Here is a 12,488-nt window from a genome sequence, read left to right on the forward strand (position 1 = left end):
TGTTGACCCAGCTCCTGCTGGAGACTGGCCAATTGGGAAGCGTTGCTGGGGTCTGCGGCCTGCAAGGCCGAGAGGCGGGAGTACATAGTCTTCATAAAAGACATTATACGGATCTGGTTCTCCCGAAGGAACACTAGCTCTTTTTGGGCGGCGGCCCCGGCGGGGTCCATGGCCTGGCTATTCTGTCACGGAGCTGGATACGAGGGCAAGAGTGGACCCACTGGACCGTGATGCCGAACTCTCCCTGGGCGAGCGCACCAGGTGGACCAACCCCTATACAGGGACCGTTTGGGAGCAGGCTCAGGAAACTCAAACGTCACGGCAGCCAGGACCAGGGGTCGGCTCAAGAGGGTGAGCAGCAGAGAGGAGGATGAGAGATCCGGGGTAAACAGGGTCCAGGGAATGGAGGTTGTTGTGGAAGGGTGAAGGAGAGCAGCGGGAACCAGACGGAAGCAGGGCACAGGGAGCTGTAAAAGGAAGACACAGAGTTAGCAGGGAGACATGGGCTGAAGCAGCTACGGTAGCCGGGAGAGCGAGCGAGAGCTGGGGACCAGCAAGGGCAAGCAGGGCCTGAGCGCAGCGAGGAGAACTCGATAGTCAGGCGCCTCCCCTAAGGGAGGGCGGCCTGAAATACCTGATGGTATCCCCCGATTGGCCAGGCGGAGGGTCCGGATCAGGTCAGGCAGCGGGCATCCATACAGCAGGGACGCGCGGTCAGGCCCCCCGGCGCGTGCGCAGAGGCACAGTGCGCGCGGCCGAGGGCAGAGGGGGAGCGCGCCGGGAGACCGCCCGCCGGAACGGAGGACGACTGGAGGTGCGCGCAGGGAGCGAGAGGCAGGAGGAACCCGGACCGGAGGCCAAAGCAGCGGCGGTGAGTATGGGGACAGCAGGGACAGCGGGACCCGTTGTGGCGGTGCTAACAGGTTGTCACATTGTAGAAGGATCAACTTTATTCTCATTTGCACAAGGAAAGACTAGAAGCAATGGGATGAAACTGAATGGGAGGAGATACAGATTAGATATTAGAAAAAACTTTTTGACAGTTAGAGTGATCAATGAGTGGAACAAGCTGCCATGAGAAGTGGTGAGTTCTCCTTCAATGGAAGTCTTCAAACAGAGGCTGGACAGACATCTGACTGGGATGATTTAGAGAATCCTGCTTTGAGCAGGGGGTTGGACCAGATGGCCCAGGAGGTCCCTTCCAACTCTACGATTCTATGATTCTATATGAAAAGAGTGATTATTAATTGGACTGTTGAGGTATCCCTTGATATGAATGGGAACGTCACAGGATAGAAAGGGTGGAAGCCAGGTGACAAAGTCATCCACAAATTAGATGGTTTTGCCTGGAAAGAGGTACATAGCCGCCAATCACAAGCAGAAGGGTTTGAAGAGTCTAGCAGTATGGACCTCAAAGGAAGGAAACAAAAGCAAGGTTACTGGAAAAAAAGATAACCTAGAAAGAACTTTGTGATGAAAGGAGCAGACCAACACCTCCATCTTGTCTGCTCTCAGTTCTAGGCATATGTGAGAATTGTAGCAAACCAAACAAGAGAGCAGCGGTGGTGGTCGTATCTGACTGCTGGATCCAGTTTTCAGTGAGAGTCAGAAAGTAAATGGAATTAGAAAGTCTAGGATGTAGGAGAGCTGACACACGCTGGCAAAGTTCCAGAGAGCACAATAAAAAGCAGGAGAAAGCACTCTATGTTAACAAGATTAGCAGGGATTCTACATGTAGCAGACAGTACTGATTACTAGTGGAAAGAGAACTAGGGTTAGGGGAGATTTTGCCAGGGACTAGAAAAAGGAGCAAAAAGAAAATGAGCAAGTGGTTCAGTGATTTGTGCAAGCGTTTTGTGTGCTGCATGGTTGTAGTGGATGGTTTGGAGTGTTTGTGAAGTTTGAGTAGAGCCTGAGAGCTGTACATTGAAGCGGGACCAATGTGGAGAGAGTGCACAGAATGTGTAGAAAGTGTTCTGGTTGTGAAAGAAAAAAGCAGCTAGGGCTAGCAGTGGGGAAAATAAGTATTTGATACACTGACGATTTTGCAAGTTTTCCCACTTTCAAAGAATGGAGAGGTCTATAATTTTTTATCAAAGGCACACTTCAACTGTGAGAGATACCCTGTAAAAAGAAAAAAAACAGAAAATCACACTGTATGATTTTTAAATAATTAAAAATAGCATTTTATTCAATGAGATTAGTATTTGACAACCTACCAACCAGCAATAATTCTGGCTTTCACAGACCTGTTAGTTTTTCTTTAAAAAGCCCTCCTACTCTGCACTCATTACCTGTATTAATTGAACCTGTTTTAACGTGTTACCTGTATAAAAGACACCTGTCCACACAATCACACTCCAACCTCTCCACCATGGTCAAGACCAAAGAGCTGTCTAAGGACATCAGGGACAAAATTGTAGATCTGCATAAGCTTGGGATGGGCTACAGGACGATAGGCAAGCAGCTTGGTGAGAAGGTAACAGCTGTTATTAGAAACAATTATTAAAGTGGCAATAACAATTATTAGAAAATGGAAGAAACACAAGATGACGGTCAATCTTCCTCAGTCTCGGGGTCCATGCAAGATTTTGCCTCGTGAGGTAAAGATGATTCTGAGAAAGGTCAGAAATCAGCCCAGAACTACATTGGAGGACCTAATCAATGACCTAAAGAGAGCTGGGACCAGTATCTCAAACATTACCGTTAGTAACACATTACACCGATGTGGGAGGCAGCCAGGGCCGTAGTCATGGTCCGCAAAGGTGTCTGCTTCAGCACGTCCTGGCTACCCGCCCCACATACAGACAGTATCACTGTCTCACCTGCCTGGTTCTCAAAGACCTCCCTTAGTCGCAGAAACACGTCTTCTTTCGATCTGGAGACAGAGTCCAATTCCAACTTTAAACGTAGAACTTTACTGGTTTTCAATCGCAGCGTGTCCACATCAGTTACAGCATCAACACAGAGTTCTGCACAGTCCACATCCTTCACTTTCCCTGTGCTTTTCCCTATGTCCTTCAGTTTGTACCCGGGTAGTCACGTCTCGACCGGTACCACAGCGTCCTCCCTGTTTAGCTTCACTACGTTCAGGAGTTCCCTTGTCCATTTCGCCCCAGACATGAGGGCATCTGCCCACGTAGTAAGCTGCCACATCTTAGAGTGATGTGCTTGTCAGTACTGCTGCACTTCTGGACCAACGGCCATGGATGGCTGGGCTTTCCACTTCCCAATACAGAGTTAGCCACCCTGCCCGGGCTCTGTAGCCCTATTCACTAGAAAAAGGAAACCCACTATCTTATCTGCGGTTAGCTCCTCCTATGTAAAACTATGCACACTACTGTATCCCACCTAGTGTCCACTGTTATGATTGAGTCACCGTAGGAGGCAAAAATAGAAATGCTAGCTAAGTCCAGAAAACCAGAGAAGTTGGCAGCTATCGGATTGCAGACCCCTGAACCTATCAACACAACTAGCAGTAGCCGTGGGGGGCTCTTACGATGACCTAGGCCCCTCGATCACAGCCGGAGGACTACATAGCCTAAAGACAGAAAGGGAAATCCAAACTGCCCCAGAGCAGATCCCAAAGCAAAAGGCAGCCCCCCACATATAATGACGGTGAAGCAAGAAGAAAGAACAAAACACAGACAGAAAGATAGACTGAGCAAAGATGGGGCCCACGCTAGCTTAGATAGGAAAGGACAGGAAGGCTGCTGTCTGCAATCCGTGAAAAACCCTATGAAAATAAGAGCCAACAAACTGACAGTAAAAAAGGCCCTGAAGACGCTAGGCTTCAAAAAAGCTATGTCAGTACTCAGGAATATTCTGAAGACAGAGCAACAGGCAAAAGGAGATTCAGCTCACCCCAGCAGGGAATGGCAGAATCCAGAAAAGCAAGGAAAACAAAACACTAATGCAAAAAGGCAAAGCAGAAATCTTAGCTTTAGATGAGCAGGAATCAGACTGGTTTCCTAGAAGTCCACAGAGAAATCACCCGCAGGCCAGAAGGGCGTTGGCAGCCTTATATCCAGTCATTAACTCCACTCAGCCAGTCATCATCATCAGCCCCAGGTGTTTGACAATCAGGCTCACTACCTTTCTTCACCAGAAGAGGGAGTTCCTCGGGCCTCAGTAGTGAAGGGAAAAAAAAATGAACTCACAACAGTACCTCCCCCTTGAGGAGGGGTCACCGAACCCAAAACCACGCCACCAGGGCGATCAGGGTGAGCCCGATGAAAGGCACGCACCAATCTTTTGGCATGAATATCAGAGGCAGAGACCCAAGAATTATCCTCCTGACCATAACCCTTCCACTTAACCAAATACTGGAGTCTCCGTCTAGCCAGACGGGAATCCAGTACTTTCTCTACCTCATATTCAATGTTACCTTCAACCAATACAGGGTCTGGAGGTGCAACCCCCGGAACAACAGGTTCAACAAACCTCTTCAACAAAGATTTATGGAACACATTATGGATTTTAAATGTGACAGGAAGAGCCAAACGAAAAGAGACCGGATTAATAATCTCCAAAATCTTGTAAGGTCCAATAAATCTGATCTTAAACTTAGGAGAAGCCACCTTCATAGCAATATTTTTTGATGATAACCACACTATATCACCAACCTTAAATTGGGGACCAATGGTCCTATGTCGGTTGGAAAACCGCTGGGTCTTTTCCTGGGAGAGAGATAACTTATCCACCACTTGGTCCCAGATCTGGTGCATTCTCTCCACCACAGTGTCAACCCCTGGGCAGGCAGAGGGCTCCACCTGCCCTGAAGAAAATCGAGGATGAAACCCAAAGTTACAAAAAAAAGGAGACATCAAAGTGGCAGAACTAGCTCTATTATTTAAAGCAAATTCGGCCAAGGGCAAAAATGAAACCCAATCATCCTGATCAGCAGAAATAAAACATCTCAAATATGACTCCAAGGTCTGGTTTGTTCTCTCTGTCTGCCCATTGGTCTGAGGGTGAAAAGCAGAGGAGAAGGACAACTGAATTCCCAGCTTGGAACAGAAAGTTCTCCAAAATCTAGACACAAACTGGACTCCTCTGTCAGATACAATGTTCTCAGGAATCCCGTGCAAGCGAACCACCTGTTGTAAAAACAGGGGCACCAATTCAGAGGAAGACTGCAACTTAGGGAGTGGTACAAGATGAACCATCTTAGAGAACCTATCACAAATCACCCAAATAACAGTCATCCTTTGAGAGACAGGCATATCAGAAATGAAATCCATTGAAATATGGGTCCATGGCCTCTTGTGGACAGGCAAAGGCATCAACAACCCACTAGAGCGAGAACACGATTTAGACCGGGAGCACGTCCCACAGGACTGCACAAAATTCCTGACATCACGAGACAAGGAGGGCCACCAAAAAGACCGACTCACCAGATCTCTAGTACCAAAAATACCTGGATGACCAGCCAAAGCAGAGCAATGAACTTCAGACATCACTCTCTTCTTCCACTGGTCAGGAACATACAACTTTCCACTGGGACAACGCTCAGGTTTGTCCTCCTGGAACTCTTCCAGAGCACGTCTCAAATCGGGCGAGATGGCAGAAAGAACTACCCCTTCGCCTAAGATGGTAGCAGGCTTGGTCACCACAGGAGAATCAGCAAAGAAGCTCCTAGAGAGGGCGTCAGCCTTGACATTCTTAGTTCCAGGAAGAAAAGAAACCACAAAATCAAAACGTGTAAAAAACAAGGCCCACCTAGCCTGTCTAGGGTTCAAGCGCTTAGCCGACTCTAGGTAAATCAAATTCTTGTGGCCAGTGAGGACCACGACTTGATGCTTAGCTCCCTCCAACCAATGTCTCCACTCCTCAAATGCCCATTTCATGGCTAACAGTTCCCGATTCCCCACATCATAGTTACGTTCAGATGGAGAGAACTTTCGGGAAAAGAAAGCACCGGGATTCATTTTAGATGTTACAGGATCCTTTTGGGACAAAACAGCTCCTGCACCAATCTCAGAAGCATCCACCTCTACCTGGAACGGAAGTGAGACATCAGGTTGCCGCAAAACCGGGGCGGAGGTGAATCTTCGCTTCAGCTCCTGAAAGGAAGAAACAGCCTCCGGAGACCAATTTAACACATCAGCACCCTTCTTAGTCAAATCAGTCAATGGCTTGGCAATACTAGAAAATTTTGCTATAAATTTCCGATAAAAATTAGCAAAACCCAAAAACTTCTGGAGGGCCTTCAAAGAAGTGGGCTGAACCCAATCGTAAATGGCCTGTACCTTGGCCGGGTCCATTTCAATAGTTGACGGGGACAAAATAAATCCCAAAAAAGAAATCCTCTGTACTCCAAAAAGGCATTTAGATCCTTTGACATACAGGAAATTCTCCCTCAAGATCCGGAACACAGTCCGAATATGTTCCACATGAGAATCCCAATCCTTGCAGAAGATCAAAATATCATCCAGATAGATAATCAAAAATTTATCGACAAAATCTCGGAAAATATCGTTCATGAAGCACTGGAAGACAGAAGGGGCATTAGTGAGCCCAAAAGGCATCACCAGGTACTCAAAATGTCCCTCCGGAGTATTAAACGCCGTCTTCCATTCATCCCCATGCTTAATGCGAATAAGATTATACGCCCCCCTGAGGTCAAGCTTGGTAAACCAGCAAGCACCTTTAACTCTGGAGAATAGATCAGAAATCAAGGGTAACGGATACTGATATTTAACAGTAATTTTGTTGAGAGCACGATAATCAATACAAGATCTTAATGAGCCATCCTTTTTGGCTACAAAAAAAAAACCGGCACCTAAGGGTGACGAGGATGGTCTAATATGACCCTTCTCCAACGCCTCCTTAATATAGGATCGCATAGCCTCGTGCTCGGGTACAGATAAATTGAAGAGCTGACCCTTGGGAAATTTACACCCCGGGCTCAGTTCAATAGCACAGTCATAACTCCTATGAGGAGGCAGAGACGCAGACTCATTCTCACTAAATACATCATAAAAGTCCACCAAATAATCAGGAACATCATGCGACTGAGGAGAGGTGGAAAACACCGGAGCCTCACTAAGGGCACACCGACAACCCCAACTCACCACAGACACAGATTTCCAATCCAAAACTGGATTATGAATTTGTAACCAGGGAAACCCCAGAACAATAGTATCATGCAGATTATGTAACACCAAAAACCTGCAATTTTCTTGATGGTCTGGGGCGACCCGCATTACCATCTGGGTCCAAAACTGAGGTTTATTTTTAGCCAAAGGAGTAGCATCAATCCCCCTCAAAAGGATAGGCGTCTGCAGAGGTGTCATCGGAAATCCACAACGTTTAGCAAAATCCTAGTCCATTAGGTTTAGAGCTGCTCCCGAATCCACAAAAGCCCTGGCGGAAAATGTGGACAGGGAGCAGATCAGAGTAAAAGCCAGAAGAAACTTAGGTTGAACACCACCAACAGAAAACGTGTGTGCAAAGCGTTTCTCGCGTTTAGGACAGACAGAAATAATATGCGAGGCATCTCCACAGAAAAAACACAACTTATTACGCCTTCTGAACTCCTGACGCTGCTCTCTGGAAAAAACTCTATCAAATTGCATAGGTTCAGACATCTGTTCAACAGGTGGCAACACGTGGCAACACCTTTCGTGCAGCTCTGCGTTTGCGTAAACGCCGATCAACCTGAATGGCTAAAGACATAGAATCGTCAAGACCAGAGGGAACTGGAAATCCCACCATAGTATCTTTTATGGCTTCTGACAACCCCTTCCGAAAGAGAGCAGCCAAGGCATTATCATTCCAGGTAGTAAGTACTGCCCACTTTCGGAATTTTTGACAGTACAATTCTGCAGAATCACGACCCTGGTTCAATGCCAGCAGGGTCTTTTCAGCCTGATCAATGGCATTAGGTTCGTCATACAACAACCCCAAGGCCTGAAAAAATGCATTCACATTAGTCAGAATAGGATCATCTGGTTTCAAAGAAAACGCCCAATCATGGGGATCGCCACGCAGCAAAGAGATGACAATTTTAACCTGCTGCGTGGAGCTCCCTGACGAGTTAGGCTTCAAGGTAAAAAATAATTTACAATTATTTTTGAAATTCAAAAATTTAGACCGATCCCCAAAAAAATACATCAGGTGTAGGAATCTTTGGTTCAGCAGCATGTGAATGAGCAAGGTAGGCAGAAATTCCCCGCACTTCCGCAGCGAGCTGCTCCACACGATCAGACAATTGCTTTATCTCCATTGAGAGAAAAAAAAATTCCCCCTACGGCCTCAGAGATATATAGGAAAAAATATACACTTTTTTTTTATACAATTCTTTCCTGCTATTGAGTACCCTAGAATCTGCGGTATGGCGGGTGATTCTGTTATGATTGAGTCACCGTAGGAGGCAAAAATAGAAATGCTAGCTAAGTCCAGAAAACCAGAGAAGTTGGCAGCTATCGGATTGCAGACCCCTGAACCTATCAACACAACTAGCAGTAGCCGTGGGGGGCTCTTACGATGACCTAGGCCCCTCGATCACAGCCGGAGGACTACATAGCCTAAAGACAGAAAGGGAAATCCAAACTGCCCCAGAGCAGATCCCAAAGCAAAAGGCAGCCCCCCACATATAATGACGGTGAAGTAAGAAGAAAGAACAAAACACAGACAGAAAGATAGACTGAGCAAAGATGGGGCCCACGCAAGCTTAGATAGGAAAGGACAGGAAGGCTGCTGTCTGCAATCTGTGAAAAACCCTATGAAAATAAGAGCCAACAAACTGACAGTAAAAAAGGCCCTGAAGACGCTAGGCTTCAAAAAAGCTATGTCAGTACTCAGGAATATTCTGAAGACAGAGCAACAGGCAAAAGGAGATTCAGCTCACCCCAGCAGGGAATGGCAGAATCCAGAAAAGCAAGGAAAACAAAACACTAATGCAAAAAGGCAAAGCAGAAATCTTAGCTTTAGATGAGCAGGAATCAGACTGGTTTCCTAGAAGTCCACAGAGAAATCACCCGCAGGCCAGAAGGGCGTCGGCAGCCTTATATCCAGTCATTAACTCCACTCAGCCAGTCATCATCATCAGCCCCAGGTGTTTGACAATCAGGCTCACTACCTTTCTTCACCAGAAGAGGGAGTTCCTTGGGCCTCAGTAGTGAAGGGGAAAATGAACTCACAACAGTCCACCTTGAGGTACTACTATATATAATTATTAGTGATGAGAGAGTATACTAGTTGCTCAGGTTTCCCCAAGCCTGCTTGGGTGGTCTCTGAGTATTTGGAAGTGCTCGGAGATTTAGTTTCTGTCGCCGCAGCTGCATGATTTGTGGCTACTTGACATCCTGAATACATGTGGGGATTGCCTGTTTATTAGGAATTCCCACATGTATTCAGGCTGTCAAGTAGCCGCAAATCATGCATCTGCGGCAATAGAAACTAAATCTCCGAGCACTTCCAAATGCTGGAATATCCCGAGCAACAAGCATACTCGCTCATCACTAATAATTATATACAATATCAACATGAGGAAAGGGAGTGGAGCATCACACGATCCCCGTACACCGTCATGGATTAACCCCTTCACGACCGGAGGTATTTCGTTTTCTGCTTCCCTTCTTCCCAGAGCTATAACTTTTTATTTTTCTGTCAAAATGGCCATGTGAGAGCTTGGTTTTTGTGGGACAAGTTGTACTTTTGAACAACACTATTGGTTTTAACATATTGTGTACTGGAAAACAGTAAAAAAAATTCCAAGTGCAGTGAAATTGCAAAAAACTGCAATTCCACAATAGTTTTTGCTTTGCTTTTCTACTATGTTCACTAAATGCTAAACTAAACTAACTTGCCATTATGATTCACCAGATCATTAAGAGTTCATAGACACCAAACATGTCTTGGTTCTTTTTTATTTAAGTGGTTAAAAAAAATTGTGCCATTTTCCAATACCCGTAGCATCTCCATTTTTCGTGTTCTTGGGTTGGGTGAGAGCTTATTTTTTGCATGCCTAGCTGATGTTTTTAATGATACAATTATGGTACAGATACAATCTTTTGATCGCCTGTTATTGCATTTTAATGCAATGTTGCAGCGACCAAAAACGTAATTCTGGCATTTTGACTTTTTTTCTCGTTACCCCATTTAGCGATTGGGTTAATTCTTTTTTTATATTTATAGATCGGGCGATTCTGAACGCAGCGATACCAAATATGTGTATGTTTGATTTTTTTTTATTGTTTTATTTTGAATGGGGCGAAAGGGGGGTGATTTGAAGTTTTATTTTTTTAATATTTTTAAAAACTTTTTTTACTTTTGGCATGCTTCAATAGTCTCCATGGAAGGCTAGAAGCTGTCATAACCAGATCAGCACTGCTACATACAGGTGCCAGGAAAGATGTGGGATCACCGCCGGAGCCCACATCAAAGGGAGGGAGTCCGACGTGGGTGTACTATTATGCCCAATGTCGGAAAGGCATTAAAATAAGGTCCTCCTTTTCACACCAGCACATGTCCAGGCCCGTTTGAAGGTCACCAATGACCATCTGGATGATGCAGAGGAGGCATGGGAGAAGGTCATGTGGTTAGAGGCAACCAAAATAGAACTTTTTGGTATCAACTCCACTCATCATATTTGGAAGAAATAGGATGGGTACAACCCCAAGAACACCATTCCATCCGTGAAGCATGGTGGGCGAAACTTCATACTTTGGGGGTGCTTTTCTGCAAAGGGGACAGGACGACTACACCGTATTGAAGTGAGGATGGATGGGGTCATGTATTGCGAGATTTTGGCCAGCAACATCCTTTCATCAGTAAGAGCATTGAAAATGGGTTGTGGCTGGGTCTTCCAGCATGACAACGACCCACAACACACAGTCATGGCAACTAAGGAGTGGCTCCATAAGAAGTATTTTAAGGGCCTGGAGTGGCCAGATCTGGAGGGAGCCAAAATCCCTGCTGCAAATTTGTCAAGAACTACAGGAAACATCTGACCTCTGTAATTGCAAACAAAGGTTTCTATGCTAAATATTAAGTTCTGTTTTTCCTTTATATCAAATAAAAAATTAATGCAATAAAATGCAAATTAGTTATGTAAAAATCATACAATGTGATTTTCTAATTTTTTTTTCAAGATTCTGTCTCTCACAGTTTACATGTACTGTACCTGCGATAAAAATTATATCTCCATTCTTTGTAGGTAAGAAAAATTGCAAAATTGTCAGTGAATCAAATACCTATTTTCTCCATTGAAGACGAAGCACAGAGGTGTGAAAAATACAGTTGAAACTAGAAGCTTATATACACTATATTAAAAGACACATATGCATATTTTTGTCAATATCTGACATGAAATCAGAATAAACCTTTTCTGTTTTAGGTCAATTAGGATTACCATAATTATTAATATGTGCTTTTCATGAGTCACATTTGAATATATATGGAAACACTGATATCATCCCATATTAATATCCATTCTCACCTCTATTAGTTAAGTGTGGAGGCTAAACCTGACACGTCTGCATTCAGACCTGGTTGGCCTTCATCCGCACTTGCCTTTTCTGGCATCATGGGAGCGTTCCAGAAATGCTCAGGTACGGATTGCATTTAAAGTGGTCTTGCTTTTAATGTATCTAGGAGGCCGTAATGGCACAGTGTTTATTAAAAACGTAGAGTAGGACCCCCCACATGAGATTGCCTTGGCGCGGCGGGGTGGCTCAATTGAATTGATCAATTTTTTTGCTAAATATCTCATTTTGAATACAGTTAGATGTTATGTGCAAATGCACTTTATGTTATGCGTTCAGACCTTGGCAACGCTGGCTTCTCTTTTCTTTTTTTCTATTAGTTAACGGGGCAGGGCCCCTTCAACTTTTCAAAAAAGCTTGAGAAATACTTTGTGCTCTTCAAGCTTGTTAATACTCCTAGTTTTAGCCTACACTTGCTGGACTCCCAACTCCTCCCTTCTCCAGTTTTATAAGCCAGAAAACGCTGATATTCTAGGTTTGCAGGAAATCGGATTCTCTAAATTCTTGAGTCCCAGATTTTTAAGTCCACATTTCCCGTTGTTCTACGAGACATATTTGACTGAGAAATACATCTTCATAGCCTTTAGGAAGAATCTGCACTTTATCCATATACTAAGAATAGAAAACTTGACTGGTTGCTACCTCCACTTTCAGAGAATGCTATTTAGTATTGAATTGACTGTAGTCTCTGTCAGGAATTGTCATGAACTTACTATCAGGAATATAATAAATCTGTCATGAGATATATCACCCCACAACTTTTGGTTCCACTTTCAGTTGTGGTTAGGAACATGCAGCTCCCTTGGGCCCCCTTATCCTCAGGTCAGTCAGGGAACTGCACCTAGGAATAACAGTAGGCGGAAAGGCTGCCTTGTAGCTCACTGGCTATCGGGCACTCTGCAGTGAGGGTGGTGTGTATATCATCGGTCCCAGGCAAGGAGTACACACATAAACCTCCGATCTGTCACTGCCAGGGTTCCCCAATACCATCAGGGC

General features: G+C 45.0%; 2 protein-coding genes across 2 annotated transcripts in view; both read right to left on the minus strand.

Moving 5' to 3' along the window:
• The window catches only part of LOC141067769 (uncharacterized), a 125,460-nt gene that overhangs the window by 100,328 nt on the left and 12,644 nt on the right, over positions 1-12,488 (minus strand). The gene's annotated exons all lie outside the window — the stretch shown is intronic.
• The window catches only part of ORMDL1 (ORMDL sphingolipid biosynthesis regulator 1), a 130,535-nt gene that overhangs the window by 37,019 nt on the left and 81,028 nt on the right, over positions 1-12,488 (minus strand). The window lies entirely within an intron of this gene.

This window comes from Dendrobates tinctorius, unplaced genomic scaffold (genome assembly GCF_039654945.1).
Source record: "Dendrobates tinctorius isolate UK_male_01 unplaced genomic scaffold, ASM3965494v1 ptg000254l, whole genome shotgun sequence".
NCBI classification, from domain to species: domain Eukaryota; kingdom Metazoa; phylum Chordata; class Amphibia; order Anura; family Dendrobatidae; genus Dendrobates; species Dendrobates tinctorius.